Below are 13548 nucleotides of genomic sequence, written 5' to 3' on the forward strand. Positions count from 1 at the left end.
CTACTTTCTCAGTTCCATATCTTAGCACCACAAAATTGAGTTTAGATTTCCAGTACTACAGATCCATTAATAATTTTTAAAAGCTTTAAATGCCCTAAAACATTTATATTCTCTATTTGAAGATTATTTAAAGTCAGCAACTAAATTTTAAACTAAATTAAATTTATATAGCCTCTTTAGGTTACTGAGCATAGTACATACAGCTACTCTGGGACTTGCATGGACCTTTCATCATTAGTAAGTGGAACAAGATAATTACATGCTCCAGTAGCTCTTAGGGGTCTAGAAGTTATCACCACATAACCTGCTTTATAATGCAGGAAGAAATCATCTGTGCTAGAGCTGGGGTTATAATTCAAAGAGATTTCCATAAATATATAAACACTGTGAAATGAATTCATGTGATGTGCAGGCACTTCATTTCAGAGCTGCTAATGTGTTTGCCCATTGATTTGTCAGGAATGTTCACTTTGATTTGCTCCATTTACCTTCGGAGGATGTTCAACAGCAAAACAGCCAAAACTGCAAAATTAGTCTAAAGAAGGGCATCTTAGGTAAGTGCTGCTGAATTTGCTCTCAAAGGTCCATGCACAGGTGTCTGCCCATGCAGAACAGCCAAATGCAGAGGAGCAAGGGCCAGAAGCTGCCTTGAGCTCCTGAGAGGATCTCTGACTCCACACACACACTGATGGATGTGCCTCCTCCTTTGCTCCACAAAGAGAGGATCCCCTCTTCCATACTTCTTTTGACAGGATCAGTCCCCAGACAGACACCTTGCTCCCAGCTTACTGCCTCCCTTCTGGGGCTAGACCTCCACTCCAGCTGCGACAAAGGATGTTAGTACTCAGAACACTCTGGGAAAACTTTCACATTATTTGGAATTTTAGTTCGTAAGTGCTTTCTGGCTGCTTCCAGATTTCCCTGGGATTATTTCCAGCAATATTCAGACTGTGATGGACATGTTTTCCCTGCAGAGCTTCACAAAACTCTCTTCACAGGCAGAGTGGCTCTGTGAGAGGGCACGGCCTCCGCGCCCTGCGGTGGAGCTCCCGCAGCTCCCTGGGGTCAGCAGGCAGCTGCCTTCCACACCAGGAAGGAGCCCTTTGCTGGGAGATGCTTCACTCCTCCCCACAAGCCATAAAACAGTGATTCCTTGAGCCCTCTGCACCCCTTTGGAATGACAAAGGCCCCTATGAGACCCATAAGCTCTTCAGCTGCTGCAGACACGGCCACGGCCGTGGCACTCACGGCACACCAGGCTCGCTCGGCTTTGTGTCACCCTCGAGTCACCCGTGGCTCCCACACAGCCCCTGCCCTGGGGGGTTTGCAGGTGCCCACGTGCCCAACCTGTGCAGGCAGCTCCACAGAGCTGATTTGGGAGCATCACCCAACTCTGGCACAGGATCAGGGGCTGGAAAAGCAGAAAACATGGCCAAGTTTAGGAATAAGCAAGTGGAAACCTGCACAGCCTTGGGCATCTAGAAATGGTCTGAAGAGGTATGAGATAAGATGAGTGTTTTTGGCATCTGAACAACTTCTCTGTTTCTGTTTGGTGCAGCTGTTTACATTTTGGGGTGTTTTGTTTGATGGTTTGAGGGGGGTTTTTGCAAGCATGTTCCTAATATTTCCCCTTGTTGTGATTTTTCCAGTTTCTGACCATTTTTAATGGTTAACAACAGCTGAGCAATTACAAGATTTGGACTGGAGAAGCTGCATTGCTCAGAAGCCAAAAGAGGAAGTTTTAGTTTTGTTAGGAACTGAACTTGACAGCAGTGAGGGACAGAGACCATTCCAGCACCATAAGCATTTCAGTGGGCATTACCCTGCCTTTTCCTCAGTGAAAGAGAACTGACACACAAGCCCTGGGCTGGAGGCAAGAGGGAAGAATACTGGGAAGAGCACTGCTAGTCCTCACTCACCAGCTTGGGGACCTAGAAAGTTATGCTGCCACTGGGGATAGGAATGAGTGTGAAGAAAATGGAAACAAACACTGGAGAACCTCAAGAAAGTGTTTCCAAAGCCTGCCAGGTGAGATTACCACAACAGTTGACAGAAACAAATGCTGTTTAAAGGTACCCCATATGTCCATTTGGAACGGTGACCCCCTCAGATTCTGCCTCCCAAAGGGAGATGCCAGCACTGCCCTGCAGGTATGAGGCAGATGGGCTGGGCTGGGCTCCCAGCAAGGACCGCTGCTGTTTGCCTTGCACACTCCCCAAACTGATATTTGAAACTTCAGCTTCCACTTACTCACATCTTTGGAGAGATACCTTTGTTCCTTTGCTCTTGGCATTTTGATCTCCAAGCACTTGAGTAAGTGGCGTTTGATTGTGTTAGGATGAGGGCAGCAGGGATCCTCTCCTGTCACTGCAGCACATGCACTTAGTACACAAGAGGCTCTCAGCGAGTCAGGTTTCACTCCTGACATTGAGTTTTCTGTGTGAACCATTTATTTCGCTGAGTTGGCATTTATACTCCCTCCCCCTTTCACCATTTGAAATCTGAGACAAATATAGGCTTGAAGTCCTGACTTTCCCCCCACCCAAGAAAGCTAAGCTGGTGTTTACATGTGGCCACCCAAATTCCAGACCAAGCTGCTGAAACCCCGTTTCACTCTTCATAAAGCGTGTAAGGTCTGGCTGGTGCTGGTTCCCACATTCCTGATCCAGGCAAGCCGGATTAAAGTTCCTCCCTCACCGCCTGCACCTCTTCTCCATGCATCTAAGCTTACAGGGATGAATCGACACAAAGGAAAGCCTGGACAAGTGCAAACTAATTTTTTCCGCAAATTTAAGTGCAGGATAACCTCCCCTCCCTGGCTTTCTCCCCACCATCCAGCTGTGCCCATAAACCAGAGCCTGACCAACCAATGCAGGAGTTGAAGGCAGCTATTAAATCTGCTCCCTGGAGCTTTAACACTTGGAGCAATTTGTAGTGGAATTATTCTCCCAGCTCAGCTTGCAAACCACCTCCACACAGGGTTCAGTGCTGGGGTCGAGAAACCTGCTCTCCACCACTCCTTCCTCTCCAGAGGAGGGGCTCAGATGGGCACACATCCCCACACTGCCGTTCCAGCTGGTGAGGGAGGCCAAGCTCAGCCTCTTCTCCTTCTTGAAACACGTTATTGTTAGTGTTAGCTAATCTGTGAGATATGCCAACTGTCTGGCAAGCAATTCCAGGCAGAGTTGTTTGTTTAGGATAGGACTGGGCTCTATGAATCCAAATTAGACATGTTTTTTTTATAACTACCTCAGCCAGGAATGTCTGAAGGTGTGTTGGGCTTGAGAAGGCAGGGAAACAGCAAAACAGGCCACAAGACTACAGCTTTATAAGGGTTTGTGTGTGTTTCTTTTTTTAGTTATTAACTTCCCTCCACTTGAGATTCTTTGGGAAACCAGAGTGTATCTGTATACCAGATTCTCCTTATCAGCACAGAACAGAGGCACTGATTTGTTTTTCAGCAATGGACTACAGAAACCAGATTGTTTATTGTTTAGGTTCTCTTGTTTATGGGTTTTTTTCTCCCTCTCCTCTGGAGGGCCCTCAAACACTTTACTGGTGAGCACTGGAAAAGTGAAAAGAGGAGTCCATCAGTACTTCAGCTCCCTCTTCATTGCCACCACTGCTCCAGAGGAAATTCAGACCCTCAAGTTCCAGCAATGATCAGAGGATGAAGTGGCTGGCTCCTCAGCAAAGCATCGAGCTGTTCTAGAGCCCTGGAGCCCCAGCCCATCCCACTTCTACAGCTCTCAGATGTTCATGTGCAGGTACCTACACAAAGCATCCCAACAGCTCAGCCTTGGCACATGGAAGCTCACAAAAAACCCAGGCAGCCGAAGAGCTGTTGCTATTTGTCTCCTATCCCAGTATTGCCAAGGAAAGGGAATAAATGAGGACTTAGTGGAAATGATAATGAGCACCTGTTGCTCCATCCCCATGCGAAGTAGCCAACCTGGGAAACCTCTTGCAGCCAAAAAAAATCATAGACCAGGCTTCAGCTCAAGGACTAGAAAATGACTCCATCAGAGTTATAGAAAATAAACATTATTATATTTAAGCCTCAAAATTACTCACCCTTAACAAAAAACGGCCATTGTCAGCTCCTTCCTGGGAGCAGCTGCCCTTGGGATGGGGCAGGAGAGCTGATGGTCCTGGCCCAGGAGCCCTGCAAGAGTTCCTCCAGGGAGCACAGACTGCCTCTTCAGGCAAACCAAACCTCCTTTTGCCACAGCCCTCCTGGGCTCATCCCTCTGGCCAGCTCTGCCCCTCAGATGCTCAACTGCAGATCACTTGGTGCTCTCTGGCCCTTCCCAGGCTGGTACCATGGGGGTGGGAAACACCAGCACATCTCTCCTGCCCACAGGTGGGCAGTTCCAGCCATTTCCCATCAGGACCATGTGTATATCATATCAGCAAAGTGCTTTAATCAACTCATGGGTGTCATTTCCCCAAATTCAACCTCAGCCTTTTTGCATTCACATCATTCCCCAGTGCCAAGTAAATAAAACACCTACATTTGCTCCCTACACAATCCACAGCATCACTGTAGGTGTTTGTCTTAGCTTAAATAAATCACTTTAGAAATAAACTGTGGAATTGTTAAAGAACTATGTTCACCAAAAGTATCACCATAAAATACAAAGCACCAGCAAGTCTCTGAGCAGCCCAGTGCCCTGAAGTGAAGCAGAAACTCACATAAACCTTGAGCAAGCACACACCAGGGAAAACTGCCCTGAAATTACCCTCTAGGATCTGCCTGTTGAGACAGGGTGAAGGTTCTGTGCAAAATGAACTTGCATTTATTTGGAAATAAATGACAAATGGCTCCATTTGTCTTTTATTCTCCCGTTAACGCTTGAACCTGGGGATTATTATCCCTGCAGTGCCTAAGGCTTGCAGATGAAGTGACCTCTTCATCTGGACAGGATTTCCTTCATTTGGGGAATACCTTTCATCAGCCCATTCAGCCTTTTCACCTGTACCTTTGACCGAATTCTTATTTTTCAAGTAATTTTGAAGAGTTTTCCAATTTAGTTCCGTAGCTGGGATTCAGCTACACAGCTCTGGGGCAAGGAGAGCTCCTGTGAATGGTGCTTGACAAACAGGATCCACAATATAATAATTAATTCCATAAGCATAAGCTGGGGCACAATCTCCATAAAGAGACAGTCTGAGCTATCATTATTTTTGCTTTAGCCATTTCTAGCCACCTCGAGCCATTTATCCCTGTTTACTTTCCTCCCTCAAAGAGGAAATGATTGGCAGGATGAACAAATAAAACAACCCAACCCTAAAAGAGCGTGAAAATGTGATTTTATAATTTGGTACATTGTCAGTGATATTTGTTATGGATTTGTTATGGAGTTTTCATTGTATTTTTATAAAATCTAGATATTTTAACTCTCATCACACACATCTGGAGGAAGAGCAGGGAATTAGGATTCTCTGGGATGTAAATTATCTGAAATATCTAGATTTCAAGTAAAAATTGATACCTTGGAGAAGGAAATTATGATGAATAAAAATTCCAGGGTGCTGTCAATAAGAACATATTCAAAGAATGCAAGTTCATACTCTTCTTCTTGCTACCTCTGCAGCAAATGTGCTTATGTGTTTTTTTACATTTCATTTCCTCATGCTTCTCCCTTTTTTCTTACCCAGTCCAGCTGTAAATTTTCTCTCTCCCCTCTAACATTTAGTTTATGTTTATAATTAATTGTTTCTGTATTAGATTATAAGTAAAAAGAAACGGAGACTGCTTTTTAATATTTGATCTTTAACAGCGAATATCACGTATCAGTGGAATGATTTATATGCCAATCCTAAAAATTCTGTTCTCCTGTTTAAATCAAAAGGTTAAGGCATCATTCCATCCCATTTTTTAATAACATGTTCAGGGCTTTATTTTCCAGTGAGCAGCAATATCTTTCCACATTGGGCCTGGGGGAAGAGGGAAGGTTGCTCCTTGGATGGAATTATATTTGTTTCTGTTCTTTTTCATTGTCCTGGTCATTAACTCCAAAATATAGGAATTTAATCCAAAAATTAGCTGTGTTTCTTGTAGGTTTTTTGCTGTGTACCTCTTATCCTCAGCCTGAGGTCTTTGCAGTGGTCTGGAGATGTGTAACACCCAGTAAATTCACACCAGTATTTCTCCAGTACTGGACCTCCACTGCACCTCCACCAGATTTATCCTACAGCCAGCAGGAGGAAAAGCTCCAGGCACAGCAGAGGAAGCAGAGAGAGGCAAGAATAAGCTCAGGAAACATACTGAGTCATCCAAAATGTTGCAGATAATGATTTAGGCCTGGCTGAAACGAGAGATTGATTTCTCAGTGTCGTTTTCATTCTTCCCTACAGATTGCCTCAACCTAGGGCACAGACAGAAGAATTTCTTCCCTTCACTGCAGTTTCTCTTCTGTCAGAGAAGGTGGCAAAACCCCACAAATGCTCTTTGTAAGAGTCATCTGAATAAATGGACAGGACATTTATAGTAGTTCTGCTTTAATATATGTGGCTGCCTGAGAGGTTTGTTCTGCCCAGAAATATCCTCACACTGGTATTTTCTTTTCTTCTCTTCTCCCCCAAAAAAAGCCCAAGATGTTGGATTACGTGGCTTCCAACAACCCCAGGAAAGACACACCTGTCAAAAAGGGGCATGCATTGCAATAAATATAAATATAAATATAAATATAAATATAAATATAAATATAAATATAAATATAAATATAAATATAAATAAATATAAATAAATATAAATGTAAATGTAAATGTAAATGTAAATATAAATATAAATATAAATATAAATATAAATATAAATATAAATATAAATATAAATATAAATATAAATATAAATATAAATAAATATTTATTTGGTTTCAGGAGAAACATAGTGGATTTTTTCTCTCCCAGTGCAAAGAACCACAAGCACCAAGATCTGTTTCATTTTCTTCCATTTTCAGTCCTCACTTTTTGTTTTCTTTTTTTTTTTCTGTTGAGAAAGCAAAGTGCATATAGACAGAAAACCTACCTAAAATGGAGGAAAAAAAATAGAAAAAAATGGATTGAGAAAACTTTAAAAATTACACTTGAAATGAGTCATGTTTCTGAAGTTCAATTTTGATTTTTGTGGGTTTTTTCCACTGGAATATCAAAATATATGAGGACAGAAAGTTAATAATGTTTGGACTATAATAGAATATTGACCTATTTTGCCTCTGAGAGAGGGGAGGAATAAATCTAGGAATAAATCTAACTCACAGTACATCCTGTTGCAGTCAGCTCCTTTCCTGCAGCAAAGAGGTGGGAAAAAGTGGCCGTCATTATCATCATCATCATTATGATACATAGAAATGTTGATCGTAATTATAGTGCATGCCAGAGAGAGCTGTGAAGTGCATTTTATTTCTCACAAAATATCCTGGAGGTGCAAATTAGATAAAAAATAGGATTAATTAAGTCTCTTTTTTCTGCACATTTCCATGCTGATTTTAGGCACTTTTAAATGTGTTAGAGAAAAATCATCAGCAACAGCAAGATACGTTTGTGACATAAAAATACATTTTTTAATGGAGTTGCTTCCAGGGATGCCTTTCATGCTTGACCTAGCAAGGATGTTTTAGGTGGTCCAGAAGAACCTGGTACCTGAGGTGTCGTATGCAAGTTTTTTGTTGTGAGAAACAAACACTGAACCAACACAAACTGATTCTTAAATGAACACAAGCATCTGTTAACTGTTTTCTTGATATAAGTGTGATGGATATTGGCAACTCCAGATCCAATCAAGGAAGAGAGATAAGCTCTGCTTGCTGATAAACAGCCTGGTTCATGCACACAGGGGATACAGAGGAACAACAGGTAAACTGAATTTCCAGGAATCAAACAATGGAAATCAGGGGGTGGAGGAAGCCTTACAGAGGTGAGGAGATGCTGCTGCTTCTATGTTATGGCCATACATACTTGTGTTATTCTACTGACACACAAATATTCCACATCAGTGCAGTGACAAAGGGTTTTCCTGTGAAAATGAGTAGAGAGGAGAACAGTACCAAAGGAGCCTGGAAACAAAGGCAATTCCATGCTCTGGTAGTACTCTGAAAGAAGAGGAATCAAGTACCCAGGATTTTGTCATGAGCAGGCTTTATTGGGGCAGAACTGCTCAAAATGCTGCCTGAGAAAAGGTGTTCTATTGAACTGTGTCTGAGGTGTCCAAACTTCTGGGTCCAAACTGGGTGGGTGCCCAAACTTCTCCCTCATTTGGCTGTCTAGAATCAACAATAAAGTCTTGTAACATGAAGAGATACTAAGATCTAAATGTCTGACTCACAGTGCCCAGATGTGCCCTATCAGCACAGCTCTCCAGCTGCTTTGCCACACTCTACTCTGAGCAAATAACCTTTTCTTTCACCCCCTCCCTGAACCCATTTCCCAGATTTACTTGGCATTCTTTTTGCTTTGTTGAAACTCTGAGTCCAAGCCTGGGGAAGTTCACACCACATCTTGTCTTGGACTTTCCATCCAGCATCACTATGTTCAGGGTTTTCTTGCCCACTGGGGTGTTTGTGATGATTGAAGGAAGTTACCCTCAGTCATGTCAGCAAAAAGACCCAGCAGGCCTTCATGAACCAGACTTCCTTCTTCTCCTCCACTTCTCTCTAAGTCCCTTCTGACAAAACCAAGGACCCTTGGGCCATATTTCCTATTTATTTCACTGTCTGAAGCTAATTTGAACAGATGCACGGAGAATGACAGTTAAACAGCCTGAAAAATAGGTTTCCAACCCCTAAGGCAAAGTTTAAACTATTCTCTTTTTTTAATTTTTTTTTGCCTCTATCAAAACAGCCTGAGACAACCCTGCTGCTGAGCTAATGGCTAGTTTAGAAATTGCTGCATTCTCTTGTTTTACTCTTTAACCAGCTTTAGACTGAAAGCTTTGTGTTTCAGATACAGAAAAGTACTACAACAAGAAGTAATTGTATATCACTGTTGGGTATCACCAGTCAAAGAAGATGAAACCATTTGTGAAGTGCTCCTATTTTCCAGGGCTGATGTAGCTTGTAAGCTGTTTTATTTCTTCATTACTGCTCTCCTTAAAGCTCACTCATGCAGTTCAGGCAATTCACAAGCAAGAAGAACTCTAATCCTTCTGCCTTCTTTAAGAACTCCTGGTACTTTCTGAAGAGAACCCTCACAAATCAAATTCTTCCCCTTCATCCAATTCTTCTCTCTTGATTTTCCTTTTCTAAGAAACAGATCTGCTTTTCTTCTGGGCTGGAGTTAACCAGAAGTGTTTAACCCCAGAGGCAGCTGCAGTACAGCAAGGGACTGCTTTGTTCCTATGGAGATCACCTGAAAAAAAAATGAGAAAAGGTAAAATATCCTTGAACACGGATTATGCCATTAAAAGTGAACCATAACTTCATCAGAATCGGGGGGAAAAAAGAGAATTTTAAAACACTCATTCCTTTACACTAAAATAATGCTGGGTCATGCTCTAGCATCCTTCTAACAATTTAGGCAAGTGCTTGTGTGATCACCTAGGAATCTGATTTTTACTCTCTGTTTTATAGTGTTTTTAGGTCTCCAAGTATAAACATCTACTTGGATACTGAATGTCACACAAATGCCTTTAACAGCCCTGAATACAGCTGAACAGCACTTTACTACCAGGGTGTTGAAACACGTTTATACAAAATATGTATACAAAATTTCAAAGAATATAAATGTGTACCAAAAATGCATGCAAAAATAATTGCAGGATACCAAGAAAAGCTAGACAGGTCTAAAACCAAACATTTGCCATGGGCATTTATCCACTTCTACTCCTAACCACCAGCAAATGGGTAGAGAGGCTCCACCGACCCATTTTTCTTTTGATTGCTTTGTTTGGCTTTTATTCTTACTAGAGACAACCAGAAAACTCCAGGGGGTTATTGGTCTTCAGAATATATTTAGAATTCAGGTCTAATATTGTTATTTATTTGTGGAAATAAGAAGATAGAGCTGTTGGAGAACCAGGAAACTCACTGATAAACAAACACATTCATGTTACATATGTGTGGTATCCACACACACGCATACGTAAGTGTGAATGAGAACATCTGAATATTAAAATAAATATTTCTCCTTTAGCTTTCCCACATGCTGTTGCAGAGCTGAGCCAAAAGCAGAGCAGAAGCAAAGGGCAGTGGGTAACTTACTCTTCTGCTTCTGCCAAGGCTGTGGCTTCTCCCCGTGCCCAAAGGAGCTGTGTGTGACACCCTCCAGGTCGCAGAAAGGTCTCCAAACACCACAAGGCACAGCATGGATCAGGTGTCCGTGTCTGCTGAGGTATCTTTGTACCACTGCAATTTTTCCAGTATTTGGAATAATTCCAGACACTCAGAGCTCACTTCTTTGGAAGTTAAAATGACACAGCCTGCTATTCTCAAAGGCAAAATGCTGAAATCCCGCTCCAGTCACCATCACCAGTGGAGGTGATGCAGAGCAGCTCGGTTTGGCTTCCATCTCTCTGCAGGTGTGGGCCTCCTGGGCCTCTGTAGTGGCCTGATGGAGGAGGGGTAGCAATGTAAATCTATCAATAATACCTGTTTTCCTGTGCCTGGTGTGAGCATTCCTGGGTTCCCAGCACCAGGAATGCAATCATCACTGCTGCAGAGGCTCAGGGTGAGCCCTCCTTTGGAGAGGCCTTCCTCTGCATCTCCATGCTGGACCAGCCTCTGTCAGCTCAATAGGTTTGATTAGAGCTGACAGGAGATCCTATAACATTCCTTCCAGTGAACACTAGTGACCAGCCCATACAGCCTTCACTCCATTTACTCCAATTCTTATTTTCGTCATTCCTTGCAGCATTCTGCTCTCCACACATCTTGTAGCCACACTCCTCTTCCACTGCAAGTCAAGAATATACATGTTCAGTAGGAAAAAGACCTGTTCTGTTAGTTAGGTACTGTCTGTGATGGGATAGTTTAGGATAAGTTTAGTTCCTTCCTCGTGCCTGAGCTTGTGCTCCTATAGCAAAATATCTGACAGCATCACAGGAGAAACACTGAGGCCACCAAGCTTCAAGTCACTTCAGAAAGAAGCTGTGCCTGAGCCAGATGGCTGGAGCTGGTGGAGTGAAATCCAGGGCCTTGGAACCAGTCCTGAAGCATTATTTCATCTGAACACAGCACACCTGGCAGTCACGGGGACTGGGTAAATGCCCTTCCATCTAAAGCAGCACAGTAAATTCCAACACATCATCTCTGTGATAGGAAATCAATGCCTACTTTTAGTGTTCAGCTTCCAGATCAGATTTTCCCTTTCCTTTTCTCACTGCCAAGTCCCTGTCCTTCCAGTGGCTCCCTCTGCTTCCCCAGGAGAGTTGGATAAAGGGCTGTTGTGGAGGAAAATGACCATTGACATTTATGTCACAGTGAGGAGATGCAGGTTAATGACAGATTGGTCACAGCCCTCAGGTGATAGGTTCTGCCTGCACTGTCAGCCTACGAAGAGAATGCTGTTTAAAGCACTCACTGGTCAGCTTTGCAACCTGAAACACTTTGCAATACTGTTTTCAAAATCTTTCAAAATGCTCAGAGCCAACAAAAAGAAAGCAGGGACTCAAACACGAAACCTCCGCAAGGCTCATGACAGCAATGTCTGTGCCAAAGAAATCTGGCATGTCTGAACTCCTCATCCTGAGAAGGCTGGCTTTTTCCCCTTTCTTCCCCGCTCTCTTTCTTTTCTTCTCAGTTTCCCACCACATCCTGAGGTTTGAGTCACTGTGGGTTGTACTTTTATCAACAATGGAACACAGAGACACCTTTCACAGCTGCTGAGCTCATTTCTTGCTCGGAATTTGGCTTTCTAAAGGTGAGTTGTTTGTCTTTGGAGAGTTCACACATGTGTACACAGCCTCAGACTTGCATACAAAGAATACTCCCTGTGCTCTACAACAGCCATACACAGCTGGGTCTGTCACTGGGGGTGGTGGCTGCTGTCCTGTTACCTTGGGGCAATAAGGGGATGCCAGATGAGCACTATCAGCCTAATTAGAGCCCTGCAAAATAACAAAATAAATAATAATTTTTAAAGAAAACAATGGAGGATGAGCCTTTTACAAGATCCCAGACACACTGAGAAGTGACAACAGCATCAAGATTAATGTTACTGGTTTGGGATTTTCACATGGAAAAATCATTTTAGAACTGCATTTGCAGCCTCTCATTTCATGCTGCTGCATTCCTCAGTCACAGGGGAATGTTATTACCTGGGCTGGACCACTGAGTGGGCTGAGTTCCTCTCGCAGAAGCACATCCTGCTGCTACCTGGCACAGCATCCCATCCCCACATGTGCTGATACCTTTCAAACCTGGCATGTTTCTGTGGCATTAGAGAACTTGATTAACTTTCCTTCTCAGTATCCCTTCTTGCCCCTCATGCCAGCCCCAGCACACTGTTTTACATTCTGCCTCTGCGCTTTCTAATTCTCTCTCCTACCTAAAATTATGAACTCTGGTGAGAAAGGCTCATTGGGTTGTATTTCCTGCCTGTCAAACAAGAGGAAGCATCAGCAGCCTTGTGAGAAAACCATTTCTCATGACACCATGAGGTGAATGAGCTGGGCCCAGATGGTTTGGAGAACTTTGGAGAGCATCCATGTCAGTATCTAAGTGTTAGGATGTTTATCTGAGCCTTTGACCCTGTAACTCTTTCACATTCCCTATACACTTTGACTCTGCCCACCATGGTTTCTCTGGCCAAATGCATCCCATGAGGAAGGTTATTTATACCTCCTGATCAGCTCAGGGTGTGCACAGTGCTTCAAACTGCTCTGGTTGCACAAAAACACTTCCTGGTCATGTTGCTTCTTTTGCTTTGCTTTGACTTGTGGGGTTTTAGCTCACACATATCCCAACAAGTGGAGATCTGTGTATGTTGACAAACCCCTTTGCTAATCCCTTTGACATAAGCTAAAACTCTTCCAAGTTAAGAAAATTTTCTCCTTCATTGTGTTTCAGTCATCTAAAACTGGGAAAAGGAATTGTGTTGTGTGGTTCAGTTCACTCATCATGTGAATTGAATAGGAAACAACTGATTCAAAGAGTGCACACCATCCAAGCCTGTTAATGAATATTGGGAGAAAGGACTTGAAAGAGTGTAGGTTCACTTTACAAATAAATTATGAAACAGAAAAGGAGCTATGGTCTTGGAAAAGCAGTGGGTCCTTGTTGGATTAAACATTTACCCGTAACAATAAACACATGCTTGAATCCACGTTAGACAAGTGAGACTAAAGAGTGCTGAGCTGGGAGTCCATTGTAGAACATTTTCAGCTGTTTTCAACCCTGGAATTTTTTCCCCACATCCTGCAGACGCTGCCGGAAATCCCCAAGACAGCCGAGGGTATTTGGGTATTCACTTCTGCACGTCAAAATTTCCCCGTAGGCTTTGTAAAACTTCAACCATCTCTGCTTTGTGTTTGCCTGAATGACAATGTTAGCTACTGATTTCTGTTGGAGATGGTATAGTTCCAAAAATCAAAGGTTCCATTTTGCTGTAGTG

At 43.0% G+C, this 13548-nt stretch overlaps 1 protein-coding gene across 2 annotated transcripts in view; it reads right to left on the minus strand.

The window, feature by feature from the left end:
• The window catches only part of LOC148183015 (uncharacterized), a 29018-nt gene extending 24722 nt beyond the window's left edge, over nucleotides 1-4296 (minus strand). For both annotated transcript variants that reach the window (XM_088063299.1, XM_088063298.1), the window contains exon 1: nucleotides 4075-4296. The gene's annotated coding sequence lies outside the window, so the exon portion shown is untranslated. The remainder of the gene's footprint in view (nucleotides 1-4074) is intronic.
• Nucleotides 4297-13548: the final 9252 nt, after the last annotated feature.

The sequence above is a fragment of the Pseudopodoces humilis genome, chromosome 16 (assembly GCF_049639895.1).
Source record: "Pseudopodoces humilis isolate 2021_Gansu_Grassland_sample_001 chromosome 16, ASM4963989v1, whole genome shotgun sequence".
Classification (NCBI taxonomy): Eukaryota; Metazoa; Chordata; class Aves; order Passeriformes; family Paridae; genus Pseudopodoces; species Pseudopodoces humilis.